The sequence below is a fragment of the Chenopodium album genome, chromosome 20, assembly GCF_948465745.1.
Source record: "Chenopodium album chromosome 20, dcCheAlbu1.1, whole genome shotgun sequence".
NCBI lineage: Eukaryota > Viridiplantae > Streptophyta > Magnoliopsida > Caryophyllales > Amaranthaceae > Chenopodium > Chenopodium album.
This window is the reverse complement of record NC_137853.1, coordinates 6,535,365-6,549,859: the sequence shown is the minus strand read 5'-3', so window position 1 is coordinate 6,549,859 and position 14,495 is coordinate 6,535,365.

The window sequence follows — 14,495 nt, the reverse complement described above, 5'->3', positions numbered from 1 at the left end:
AAATTATGTGCATATCCGAGATGCACAATAAGGTGCTTGGCATGGATTGAGCTTTCTTATTGTGTGCCTTCAAGTTAGTCTTCGACGTGATTCATGTATAATTGTATATCATTCATGTTTGTGATATATCTAGCATTTTCGCTCTTTAACGTGCCCCAATAATTGATCTAACTACCATAGACATTTTACTCTATTAAACTTATAAGCTAGAATTCAATCTTCAACTCAACATGAGCTAGCTATTAAAGAGTACGTACAATGTTTCTCCAACGATTGAATCTCTAAGCTCGCCTCGTTGAGTATTACATTACAATAAGTAGAGCATTACAATAAGTCCGAATAAAGGCTTATCTAGAAGCTTCATTCCGATCCCAATGTACCGTCTAACCGCGATGATATTCGTTCTAGTTCTTTTAAAGGATTGAAAAAAATGTAATCCTTTGAAAATGGTTCAGACCAGAAGCCAGAAATTTCTATGAGTTTTGGAATTGAGAATATAGCCTGAATTTTGTCCCTTCTTTTGCACTGCCACACAAGTACATGGACTATTTTCTATTAGATATTCAACCATGTCTACTGGTTTTGGTGCACCTCCTCGTAATATTGTTGAACCAGTACTAAAAGATCTTCTCGGCCTGTCATATAAACCATAGATATGTTACAAAATTATATGATCAATTATTAGTACATTATTTGCATAAGAGAACTAATTATATGTATATAGTATTTCACCCAAATATAGCCCTTAGGGCTATGTATAAGCATTAAATATACTTTTTAAAATGAAATTAAGTTGGACATTAATGACAAAATCACGCGCAGATCGGTGTAATGAATGTTAATTATTCTCAATATTTCCTTTTTAAGCTTCTTATATGTTTATCGTTTTCCTATAAATTAATAGGGTTGCTATATTTATTTTCAAAATTCAAATAATACTATTTCAATTTCCCCTCATACGCCATAATATCATACAACACTCATCAATTGTTGAACCAAATTGCATGAAGTTAAATAAAATAAATAGGTAAAAAATCAGAAGATGATGCAGAGTTTTTATCAACTAAAATTAATTGATATTCAATTACTCTCTATACCATATATGCTAATTACAGATTTCTTCGTACGTCCAAATTAACAACACAATAGGCGATCACGCCAATTAGACAGCATAGCATATTAACAATAATTGTTTGAACACAGTCCACCAAAACAAAACAATTGTGTAAACACAAATTTTTTAATTTTATATTATATGAATGATGATCATATTAATGTGCAATTATAAAAATAATAAGAATAATTATTGATGAATGGTTAACTTTTAACAAGAAATCTCACCCTAAGAGAACAGATACAAGGTGACGACGTTGGCCAACAACAAGTAAATCAACCATCAATTCCTTACACCTTAGCAAAATAACAGCCCCCTTACTATCCAAACTCCCTTGTTCTACCTTCTCAACCCAAACCCTCGAATTTGGGAACGTCCCTTTACATGCCCTCTTCATAACCTCTAGGAAATCTTTGCCACCACCACCGCCGCCACCCTCCCCGACATCAGCCATAGGATCAAAGTTAGCTATCCCTGCCAAGCCGGGGTCGGAGTGACGTCTAAAAAATGATTTTATCAACAAAGGGGATTTTTTGGAAGGTTGTGTTACGTGCATGAGAATTAGGTCATCATTGTCTTGCATTGCATGGGAAAGAACGTATTGTAGGGCGGCCACCGACTCTGCGGTGGCGTCCGCCACCACCATCACCCTCCGTTTACAAGAGGGTGATGCGCTCGATTTCCATGCCATGCAGTTGTGTGGTGGTGTTAGTAGGGGAGGACGCCGCCTCTCCCCATCGTGTAGAGGGCTCGAGAAGGTGGAGGTGGAGACGGTGGTGGCGGTGGTGTAATTCGAGGGTGTTAGTTGATAAGATTTAGGTTTTACATGGTTAATTTTTTTTTGGAAGATGCATTTGATTGGAAACCTAAAGATGTATTTGCCTTTTTTTGGTGACATTTTTTTTTCCTAATTCATAGGTTAAATTATTGGAGTATTGTGTTTATTTTTAAATTTGGGTTTTGTGACTTGAGGTTAGATTTCTTGAATCCAGCTACAATACATGACCAGGTCATATTTCCTAACTATAGATGTTTATGTACTTTAATTATGGAATTATAGATAAGGTGATTGGTTTCGAGCAATAATGCATTATTCATATATGCAGTATGTATCATGAAACCAATTAAGTGTAAATTATTTGGCGAGAAGAATGTGTTTACTTTAAACACAACTAAAATTATGATCAATCTTAATATTTTAAAAATATACATCTAGATACAATCTTACATCAACCTTTTTTTTCCCTAATATTATGCTTAGCTTGTATTCATGATCAAAATTTACGCTCCTTAAACAAGATATATACGTAGTATTTATTTCAAAGAAAAAAAAAAAACAAAAGAGAAAAAAAACAGATATATATTAAGATATTCCAATTCAATAACAAATTCTTAGGAAATCGAACATACTTCATCTCTTTTATTATATGTACTTCATATTCATTATGTACGTATCTTTTGATCTTTTCATAAATAACTTTTCAATAAAAATATATAGCCTTGCATATATTCTTAACTTTTATCAAATTGGTTAGTGGACCATCTCAACCAAAATCTTAAGCTGATGGTTGATGTTTCGGGGTTTTTTGTGAATTCCTCGGATACTGGTCACGTTTCCTCTGACAATGAGACTCGGACACCTGCAAGACAACGAATATTCCGGTGATCGGAATATTCGCCTCCGACGATCAAGTTAGTGATCGGAAATCGGAAAAGCTAGAGAGAGAAAGTAGAGAGAAGTTGGAGCTTTTAAATGCTCTATATTTATGTTATGTCCTAATCCACCCCTCCCATCATAAATGATTGGGGTATTTATAAGGGTGGGAACATGTGCCCCTCTAGGGTTTGCACCCTAGAATGTCGTGACGTGATTGGCTGCGCAATCAGGGATCGCCACGTGTCATGGGGGGCGCCGTTTTACGGCTTTCAAGGGTTTCTCGGGATTTGGGCCTGATGTAATCAGGGCCTTTTTCTCTTTCTGATGTTGTATTGTGTATTTAAAGATAGCTGACATGTGTCACCCTGTTAGGTGGACACGTGTCACACTCTCATAGGGCCACGTGTCGCCTTCTTATTGGGCCACATGTCACTATGAGATTGGGCCACGTACCTGGGGTATTTTTACCCTAAACATTTGCCCCTCAGAGGGGGTGGCTTGTACACTTACTGGCCGCCTCCTCTGATCTTGCATTCTGGACGTCCTGGTACTCTGGGTTGGGTTTACCTCCCATCTGCCCTGGACGTCCATATACTTTGGACTCAAAGCTCTCTTTGCTACCTGGACGTCCGTATATTTTGTTCTGGACGTCCTCGTAGTCTGGAGTGAGCTTGTCTTCTTGCTCATTTGGACGTCCATACTTTGTACTGGATGTTCTCATACTCTGAGAGAGGCTTAACCCCTGGTTCATTTGGACGTCCACATACTTTGGACTGGACGTCTTCATACTCTGGGAGGAGCTTATCTCCTAGCTCATCGGGACGTCCACATATTTTGGACTGGACGTCCTCATACTCTGGGAGGAGCTTATCTCCTAGCTCATCGGGACGTCCACATATTTTGGACTGGACGTCCTCATACTCTGGGAGGAGCTTATCTCCTAACTACCCAGAGCGTCCACAGCATTGAAAATGAACATCCTTGCTTTTTAGTCTGGACGCCCTCGTACTCTGGGAGGAGCTTATCTCCTTGCTACCCAGAGCATCCACAGCAGTGGGACTGGACGTCCTCCGATTTTGGTCTGGACGTTCTGGTACTCTGGGAGGAGCTTATCTCCTAACTACCCAGAGCGTCCACATATTTTTGAAATGGATTGGGCTTTTTTGATTTCAGGCGTACTATCTGGTTCTTTCATCATGCTGCGTACGTCTGAACTTTTCCCTTTGGACTAAACATCTGAGAACTGGGCGGACGCATTTTCCTCTTAGATATTTTCAAGTTTTGGAGGCTAAGTGTTGAAGGTGTAAAACTCTTGAATTTGTGACTTAACTCATTTCAACTCACTTTGACGTGCCGTCAATTGTCCGTCTGATTTTTTCACAAGTTAACAGAACCCTAACGTCATTCTGTCCCTTTCTTCGAGTAATTTATCAAGAAATTACCGTTTGAATGTTTAGGCGGGAAAGATGGTTTTACCATTTTGCCCCCATGAGTTCATTCTATAAATATGGGAAATGAATTCTCATTTTCACACTTTACCCAATTGTGAATTCTAGAGAGAAGTCACAGCATTCTAGTGAGAGAAAGTAATTTTTTCCTTAATCTTCAAGAGCGCCGCCGTGAGTTTGAGTTTTCCGGGCATTTTTTAGTTTTCCGGTCAATCTTCAAGAACTTCAAGAACACCTTCAAAGTTTTCAGAACGCACAAAGGTAGGCCGTCTACATTTTCTCTTTTACTTTTACTTGTGTTTTTCTTTTTTCTTTACTTCAATTCTGGATCCATACTCGGCTTCGTTCGACTCTCCTCATGAGGCCGGCCGTTCGCCTGGGACTGAGGAGTCTAGAGTGGACGGAGAAGAGTTGTCTCCTCCTTGGAGTGAGTCTATGTCTGATGCATACATACTCACCCCACTTATTCTTCTCTGTCCCAACAGGCAATGGCAAGAACAATGCGTACGCGTGAGCGTCATGCGGCCAGGAACCCAGACGGCAGTCTGGTTCACCCTAGGGTCCCCTATGACCCTAGTAACCCAAGTACAATGGAGGTGGAGACTACCTCCACCACCCAAACAACGACCGCCTCCACTGGCTCTCATCACTTGGCCGTGGAGGTCACTTCTTCCTTCGAGGAACGCCTACAAGCTGAAGGCGCCTCGTCCACTCCTGCTCTGGAACTTAGGTTCCCTCAATTTGCCAGTTCAGTCATGGATGGGGCCGAACTGGTAGCCTGCAAAGACCATCCTACCGATCTTGGGGCGGACGCTGCTGGTTCGTCCGTCCCCTCTTCCTCTCAACCTCTACTTCAACTGGGCGGGGCGGACAGACCCATGACGGGAATCTCAATTAGGGAACCGTCCGACCTGCCTATTCGCAACGCCCCTCCTTCGGGAAATCAGGCGGACGCTGCCAAAGACAAAGGCAAGCGTCCATTAGTTGAGGAGGGCGTTCCTTCTTCCATGGGCGTACATAGCTCAAGAGGCCGAAGCTCGGCCGAGGCAGCAGACTTGGACAGGGTGTTGTCTTTAGAGTTTGGGAGTGCCCCTTCTCACCAAGTGGAAGAAGAAGAAGTTGAGAAAGAGGCCGTGGGTGAGACGGCCGAAGGTGAGGCGGCGGCCGAAGAGAACGTCGCCAATATTGACAACTTCAGGGACCCGTACGCCTGTACGGTTGGAGAGACGACCCTGAAGTTCTTGAAAAAGGATTTTGAGGAGTACAAGGAGTCCCTCCATTTGGGGGAGGGATTCGAAATACAAGTCCCCAAGAAAGCCATTGCTGTGGCTACCTGGGATGATGAGAAGCCGCGCAAACGGGCGTTTTGCGTTTACAGGGCCGCTTTGGATGTAGGCCTTCGCTTCCCTCTTCATCCATTCGTCCGGACAGTTCTGGACGAATATGACATTGGCCTTTTCCAACTGACGCCAAACAGTTGGTTAAATATTTCTGGGTATTTGGTGACGTGCATCTGCAAGGGTTTCACGCCAGACTTTGCGGTCTTCTGTGAGATGCACTCACTCACTCGGCTGGAGAAGGATACGGATGGTTGGCTTGTCTTGAGCGCGACCAGGGATTACATGGTTGTGGTCGACCGTGTCAGCAAATGGAGGGACTGGAAGCACCGATTCTACCGCATCAAAACCCAAGATGCGGAGTTCAACCTCCGCATGAACAAGTGTCGTCCGGATCTCATTCAGCTCGGACGCGGGGACCATAAACCTGACAAGCCGCCCATCCATCCAAGCCACGAGCACCAACTTGAATATTTCATGGTCAACCGAGTCAAGCGGGGTAACAAAACCGAACGTGTCCCTCGCCATTGGGTTCCTCTTGCCAATTGGCTTAGGGACACTACCTTCATGTCTGCGTACGGCCTGTACCAGAACATGCCCCAAGGTGGACACTTAGATATATAAACTTTTTGTACGCACGTAGAGTTTTTAGAAAAATATTCTAACACTTTGCTTTTTTCTCTTTGCAGCGGAGGCGTACGCTATGCTTGACCCGGCTCAGAAGGGAGAGGTGGCGATGTCCGAGGTGGACCTTGCTCGATACAAGGCTCGTTTCAAGATGTACGAGCAACTCAAGGAGGTAAACACTTAGTTTATTTTTTTGAGTTTTTCTTTCCTCATTGTCCGTTCTGCGATATTGGGAGGAGTCTGCTTCCCGAGTTTGCACGGACGCATTTCGTTCGTTCAGGCATACTGGAAGGGAGCTCCTTCTCCAATTCGCACGGACGCTAACATATTCTCTGCCTTGTAAAATTTTTCTAACTTTGCTTGTGTTTTTACAGTCTTCTTCTACTCCGAAGGCAAGGAGGAAGCAGCCGGCCTCGTCCACTCCTGATGCGAACGTGTAGACACCCATTTGTGTCTCCCCAAAACCAAACCCAGTGATGAATTCCTTTCACGTCGAACCATTATCGAATTAGGTGAAAGTGGTTTAAAGTCAAGTGTTGCGGTTTAGTTTTAATTAAAGTTCTCTTCTCTCTGTTTTTGAAAATGACTTTATTTATTTGAAAATAGCCAAACCAGTTTATTTTGGTCCATAATTAAGGTCCAATAATTGTGTAGATGGATGGGGCTTTAAAAGACCTTTCCAACGATATATTATAAGCTCAATTCCGATGAATATTGAGGAAGTTATGGCCAAAATACTAAACTGGGCCTAGTTAATTATTTAAATACGGCCCAATGATCTAGAGGAGGGCCCAATGTTAATTATTATTCCTAAATTTATTAGGATTAATTATAGTTTTCTAGAAGTTTCTAGAAAGTTCTTTTTAATTCTAATATTATTAGATTTAATAATTAATTATTTTAAATAGACTTTTATTTGGAGTAAAATATCGTTTTATTATCTTAAAAATACATATTTTATCTTCTGTACGGATTCCGTAGATCAAGTTGATTAAAGATCGGATTCCGCGTGAAGAAAACGCGCTAATACAGGTTGTCGCCAAACGACAAGTCTGTCGCCGCGCGACAGTCCCTGTCGCCTCGCGACAGACATTGTCGCGTCGCGACAGAGTCGATTCCTGGCGACAGCGTATAGTTTTATTCCTTATCAAATTCTATGATTTTCCGGATTATTTCCTTATAAATTGGGTCCCGAATCTCTGTTTTTTCATTCATCAACAATCAACTCTCATCATCAATTCTCTCTATCCCCTCTCAAGAATTACTTAATTCTTTCTTTTTCTCCCTCTCTTTCTAAACTAGCTTTTTTCAAAATACAATATTCCGCATTCACAAGATCTTGAGTCTCTTAGCCAAGTTCGAAGTTGCCTTCGCCCTAGACGTGAAAGGTTGATAATTTCTGAGGGTTTGGTCCAAAACTAGTCAAAACTTTATTTAACTTGATTATAATTTACTTTCTTTAATTATTGTTTATTATTTTCATTGAAGTTACTAACTTGTGTATTTTGTTATTAGAAAGAGGTACGAGGCTTCAAAGTATGTAATCTTATTACTCTCTTTCAATGTAGAAAGCATGTTTAGATTTGTTTATTATTGTCTTATAATTCCTAGTATCATGTTAGGATGTTTAATATTTCTAGTATCATGTTAGGATGTTTTTTATGCTTTCTAGTATCATGTTTAGGGTGCCTTTACTCCTTTCTAATATCATGTTAGTACCATGTTAGGTTTAAAGCTTTGATCTTTATTGCTTAGTGACATGCTAGGAGTTGTTATTAATCTTGTTAGTATCATGCCTAGGATCTTGCTATTATTATTAAGCTTTATTATGCCTTATCATGCTATTATCATCATTATGATTGTTATTGATTTATTATTACGTTGCTTGATATTTTTTATTGTTATTGCTTGATCACACCTTTTATGATTGTTAAAGGGAATTTGTACTTGAAATCACGCTTAATAAGATAATTATTAATTTGGTTTAGGCTAATGTGATTTTAATTCAAGTGATCGCCCATAATAGTATTATTTGTGCATTAATATTCAACCAACATAGATAAATAGGGTAGGTTCAATATGATGTTTGTATGTTATTCGAAAAGCGCACATGAATACGAGCAGAACAAAGTAGAGGCCTATTTTATAGGGCGGGTCCTTTCTTTTGTAGATTGGATTCGTACCCTCATCCCCGGACCCTGTTTGGTTCAAGACCTTATGGAGTTGATGGTCCTTTTGGATTGTCTTTTGGGTTTACAAGTTCCTAAAACTTGTTGGCGACTCTTTTTGCTCTTTTTCTTTCCCTTTGGAACGCCACCGTACTTTAGTGTATGATCACAGTGGGGTTCAAGTTTGGGGTTATCATAATGCTTGAAATATTCCCTACAGAACACATCTAAAAGGAGGAAGACGGTTGCAACCAAGACGCCTTCAAAATCCGCGGCCAAGGCGAAGTCGCAGACTGCTACGACGCAGTCTCAAGGAGAACAGCCCCGGCTGACATAAAGCGGGGTCTCCAAGCCCGTGGAACCTGAAGCTGATCAGGTCCACGATGCGTCCGTCCCTTTGGACGGTGGGGATAAGTCAACCCCAGAAAAAATGACCGGTTCCCTCTCGATTTCGGGAATTGAGATAGTCAAAAAATCTGACTGGCTAAATGCCAGTCAGTCGGCCAGTGATGCTGATGCTGGTCGCCCAGGAAACGAGGGGGAGGCCTCTTTGCCGCCTCCTCCCATCAATCTCTCTCCTCCAAGCTTCTCCACTGGTTAGCCTTTTTTCTTTATTCTTGTACATTTTGGTTTACTTGTACTTATAAATTTTAGCTAATTCTTTTTGCACGGTCGTCCGCAGATATCTCAGAGGAGTTGCAGATGAGGCTGCCCGGCCAGTCACTTACTGGTGCGGACAGAAAAGTGATGCGCGAGGCCATGGTCCGCGCAGTTCCCCAAGCGCAGCGTGACAAGCTGCGGGGAATAAATGAGGGCTTCCTCGACCCTATGCTCAACTGTAGCGCTGAGGTACGCCTCCTTTTCTCTATACCTTTTCTTTCCAACACTTAGCAAATTTTTTTTATATATTTGACTAAGTTTTCTTCTTTTGTCCGCAGCTCTTCCTCCGCCTGAACGCCTTCCTAGACTGGAAGGACAAGGAAAACGAGCGGCTGAAGCAGGCTTGGCTTGAAATCAGGAAGGCCGAGGATGCAGTGACGGGGACGGCCGCCGTCCAACAGGTGCACCTTGAGACCCAAATAACTGCGCTGGCCGACAAGGCGGCGCGACAAACTGAAGACCTGGTCAAACTGGGCAAGGCGCTCGAAGAGGAGTCCTTGGCCAGGGAGGCCATGCGGGTTGAGAGGGACGAGGCCGTCCTGGAGAAAGAAAAATGGAGGCTGGGCTTCGAGGCGTCTGAGGCCTTGAAAAGTGAGCTGAGGTTGAGGCGGACGGTGAGGAGTAACTAAAAACTCCTCGTCCACCCAGCGCGGAAGAAATTGTCCGCATTGAGCAGAACGCCGAAGACCGTCTTAAGGCATACTTCTTCGATGTCTTTGAGCTGATGGTGGATGATGGCGAGGCCGCATACTATGAAGAACGCTTCAAGAAGCGGCTGAACTATGTCTGCCTCAGGGAAGAGGCGAAGAAGGCCGGTCAGCCTCCTCCAGAGCTGGTAGTTACCTCTCCTGAGTCCAGAGAGGACGAGGGAGAGGGAGATGAGGAGGAGGAGGCGGACGGTGAGGCCGCTCCGGCCGAAGACGCCAAGGTTGCAGAGGAGCCTGCCAAGGATGATACGGCTAAGTAGAGCTCAGGTCCTGCAGCAACCATCTGCTCAGGTTCCCAGCTTTTGCTTCTTTTTTCAGCTTTACTTTTCTTAGCTTATTCTGTACTTCTCTTTTTTTTTGTTTTTATTTTGAGGCCGCCTGTTAGAGCGGTATTGTAAACATTTCGGCCGCCTTTGCGAGGTCTAATCAATGAAAAATTTGTCCGCCTTTTGAGCGGTTCTTCACCTCTGTTTCATACTTAGCAATTTTTGCAATTTTGTGCTTTTTGAATGTTTTTCGTACGTCTTAATATTATGCCTTTTTGTACGCTCCTAGGGGTATGCCCCTTTATTCGGTGTTCATCTAGTCCATTCTCTAAGTGGTTTGATTAACTTGGTAGTTTTTATGCCTTAAAGGGTATGACGACTAGCAAGTTAATCAAATCATAGTAATGATTGCCCTTGGACTAGGTGAAGCACCGAGTCAATTTAATCGGCTGTTCGGCTATCTTTGTGCGAGTAGTCCGTTGAATCTATCGCTCGGACGTACCCTAGAAATCCCAAGTATTATCTCAACTTAGAGATTCCTGGCTCGGCCGGGCTAAACGCCTAGGTATGCCCTTGCCCTATTTGTAAAGGACACTTGCTTTCTACACAAGTTCAGAATACCTTGCCTCAACCGTCCGCCTTGAATGGGGCGGACGCATTGTTCTCTGAATTAAATCAGTTTTTTTTTTTTTTTTTTTTTTTTTTTTTTTTTTTTTTTTTTTTTTTTTTTTTTTTTTTTATGTGTGTGGCCGAATTGCTATATTGGGAGCAATCTTGCTTCCTTTTTACTTCGGCCACTCAGTAAGACTGATAAGCCGTGTTGCTATATTGGAAGCAACTTAGTAAATCATTTCTTTCGACCTTTAATCACAAATCATAATATGCAAATAAATATAAGTAAAATAGCAAATAGTTCAACAATGCCTGACTTTTCATTAATTTTGTCAAAAGTACATTGTTGTGGCCGTATGGCTTTAATTACAAGGCTCGGTCAGTAGACCTAGCTGTATACACAGCTTTTTGGCTAAGTACTTAGAGAAATAAAAACTTAAACATGATATTTCTTCAGATTGTCAGTGTTCCATGTCCGCGGGATCTGACGGCCATCAATTGCCTCAAGACGATATGTGCCGTCTCGGACTTCTTCCCTGATTCGGTACGGCCCCTCCCAGTTTGGGGTCAACTTGCCGTCCTCATTGGCACGGCCAACAGCTTCCATTTTTCTCAACACTAGATCCCCCATTTTGAGCGGCCGCTTAGACACTCGGCGGTTATATACCCTTGTCATCCTTAAGCGATAAATTTCATGTCTAAGCGCCGAATTGCCCCTAGCTTCTGGAAGAAAGTTTAGAGCGGTCTTCATGGCCTCCCAATTGGCCGATTCATCATAGAGCATTACCCGCAAAGTGGGCTCGTATATTTCAATTGGGAGTACAACCTCAGCTCCATAGACCAAAAAGAATGGAGTCTCCCCTGTAGAACTCTTTGCTGTTGTCCGTATGGACCATAGCACATTAACCAACTCATCTGCCCATAGGCCGCCTGCCTTTTCAAGCTTGCGCTTGATCCCATTTGAAATCAACTTGTTATAGGCTTCAACTTGGCCATTGGCTTGTGGTCGGCCGACTGAGGCAAAACAATGAGTTATGCCTTGGTCCCCCAACCATTCCTTGAGTTGGCGCATCTCAAACTGAGGTCCATTGTCGAACACCATTGACTGAGGTACCCCATACCGAGTGATTATGCTCTTCCAAATGAAGGCTGACACATCCGTCCATTTGATGCCCCGGACGGCCTCAGCTTCAACCCATTTAGTGAAGTAGTCTACTGCCACTAGTACATATCGTCTCTGGCCGGATGCAGGAGTATACGGCCCCAAAATGTCCATGCCCCATTTAGCAAAAGGAAGCGGACTACTGATGGCTGATAGACTATTTGTTGGACGATGAATAAGGGTTGAAAACCTCTGGCACTTGTCAAATTTTTTCACCATTTGCATGGCGTCCGCATTCAAGCTCGGCCAGTAATAACCCAAATGTGTTGCTTTTTCAGCTAAGGCTCGTCCTCCAATATGTGAGCCACAATGTCCCTGATGAAGGTCGTCCAATACATCATGCCCTCTTTCAGGGGTTATACACTTAAGGTAAGGCTCCACAAAGGCTTTTTTGAATAGCTCCCCATCCTTCATCTCGAACCAGGCCGCCCTCCTCTTCATTAGCCAACTCTCTTTTGGATCATCCGGAAGTATTCCATCCCTTAGATAGGAAATAATTCCGTCCATCCAGGTTGAACTTCTATCTATTATCTGAACGGGCTCGGCATCAATGCTCCTTTTCTCCTTTACTTCCCAAAACACTGATCTTGGAGTATCACACGATGCCGAGGAAGCCAATTTGGAGAGCGCGTCCACTTGATGATTCTCTGAACGAGGAACTTGTTTGAGAGAGAAAAGCTCTAGGCTCTCGGCCTCATCCTTTACTAGCTGCATGTACTTCATCATGGCCGGCTCCCTGGCTTCGAAGCCACCATTGACTTGGTGGACTATTAGCCGGGAGTCCGAGCATACTTCAACTTTGGTTGCCTCGGCCGCTTTACACATCCTTAGGCCGGCCAACAATGCTTCGTACTCAGCTTCATTGTTTGACGCTTGGAACTGAAATCTCAATGCGTACTCATACTTGTCTCCCTCAGGAGACTCACATATAATACCAGCACCACACCCGGTCGCTGTTGCACTACCATCCACAAACACTTTCCAGACTTGGTCCCCGACCGGCTGAAGGTCAGGCCGTGTCATTTCAGCCAAAAAGTCCGCAAAAGCTTGCCCCTTGATTGCCTTCCTTGGTTCAAACACAAGGTCAAAACCTCTGAGTTCCAACGCCCACTTGAGCATGCGGCCACTTGCTTCTAATGTTAAGAACGGCTTCTTCAAGGGTTAGTCTGTGTAGACCACAATTGAATGTGCCAAAAAGTATGGCCGCAGCTTCTTTGATGCCATGTACAAGGCCAGGCCAAATTTTTCAATTGGGGGGTACTTAAGCTCAGCATTGTGAAGTACATGGCTGATAAAATACACTGGGACCTGATGGCCGTCCCTCTCAGCAAGAAGGACGGCACTTAGAGAATGTTCAGAGATGGCAAGATAGATATATAGCTTCTCATTCCTGAGCGGACTGACGAGGCGAGGCAATGTATGCAAGTGACTTTTCAACTGTACGAATGCTTCCTCGGCCTCCTCTGTCCACTCAAACATGGCTTTCTTCTTAATGGTTTGAAAAAAGTAACGACACTTATCCCCTGACCTTGACAAAAATCTTCCAAGGGCTGCTAAACAGCCGGTCAGTCTTTGCACCTCCTTAATTGTTCTTGGAGACTTCATGTCAAGGACGGCTTGAATTTTTTCAGGGTTGGCCTCAATTCCACGTTGATCAATAAAAAATCCGAGAAACTTGCCGGACTCAACACCAACTACACACTTCTTTGGATTTAACATCATCTTATGCCGCCTGAGTTCGGTGAACGTTTCTCCTAGATCCTTGAGATGGTCGGCCGGCTCTTTTGACTTGACAATCATGTCATCAATGTACGCCTCCATATTCCGGCCGAGCTGGTCTCTAAAGACTGTGTTAACAAGCCTCTGAAATGTAGCAGGGGCATTCTTGAGGCCGAATGACATAACTTTGTAACAGTACAACCCCTGCTCGGTCACAAACGCTGTCTTTTCTTGATCTTCTTCCCACAAAGGAATTTGATGGAATCCGGAGTATGTGTCCATAAAACTCATTAGGGTGTGTCCGGCCGTAGAGTCAACCAAACGGTTAATCTTAAGCAAGGGGAAGCTATCCTTAGGACACGCCTTGTTCAAGTCCATGTAATCCACACACATCCTCCAAGTCTCATTCGGCTTTTTCACAAGAACTACATTGGCCACCCAATCTGGGTAGAAACATTGCCGAATGAAACCGGCGTCCAGCAGCTTTTTCACCTCTGCTGCGGCCGCCTGATTCCTCTCTTCTCCGTGATTCCTCTTCTTCTGGCGGACAGGCTTTATCAAAGGGTTCACGGCCAACTTGTGCACGGCCAGGTCAGGACTTATTCCTGGCATTTCACCAACTTCAAATGCAAACACATCTTTGATTTCTCTTAACAGCTGAACTAACTCATCCCCAAGCAATCCCAAGGCTATAGTGCCAACACTAACTGTCCGTTCTGGGTAGTTGGAGTCAAGCACTATATCCTGGTGGCTGCCGGCCGGCTGGGGTCTCAACTCATCTGGTCGGCCGACAGTCATTAATTGCTAGGCTTCTTCTGCCCTGGCCGCCTTACGCTTCTGGCCGACCTGGTATGCTGGGAGTGAGGTTCCTTCTTCCTTTGGCTCGGACAATTTTGGGCCGCGCGCTGTTGGCTTCACGGCCAGCTGATTACATTCCTTAGCCATTTTCTGACTTCCTTGAATTGTTCCAATTTTTCCGTCCGACTTTCAAACTTCAGCAACATTAAGTGGGGCACTA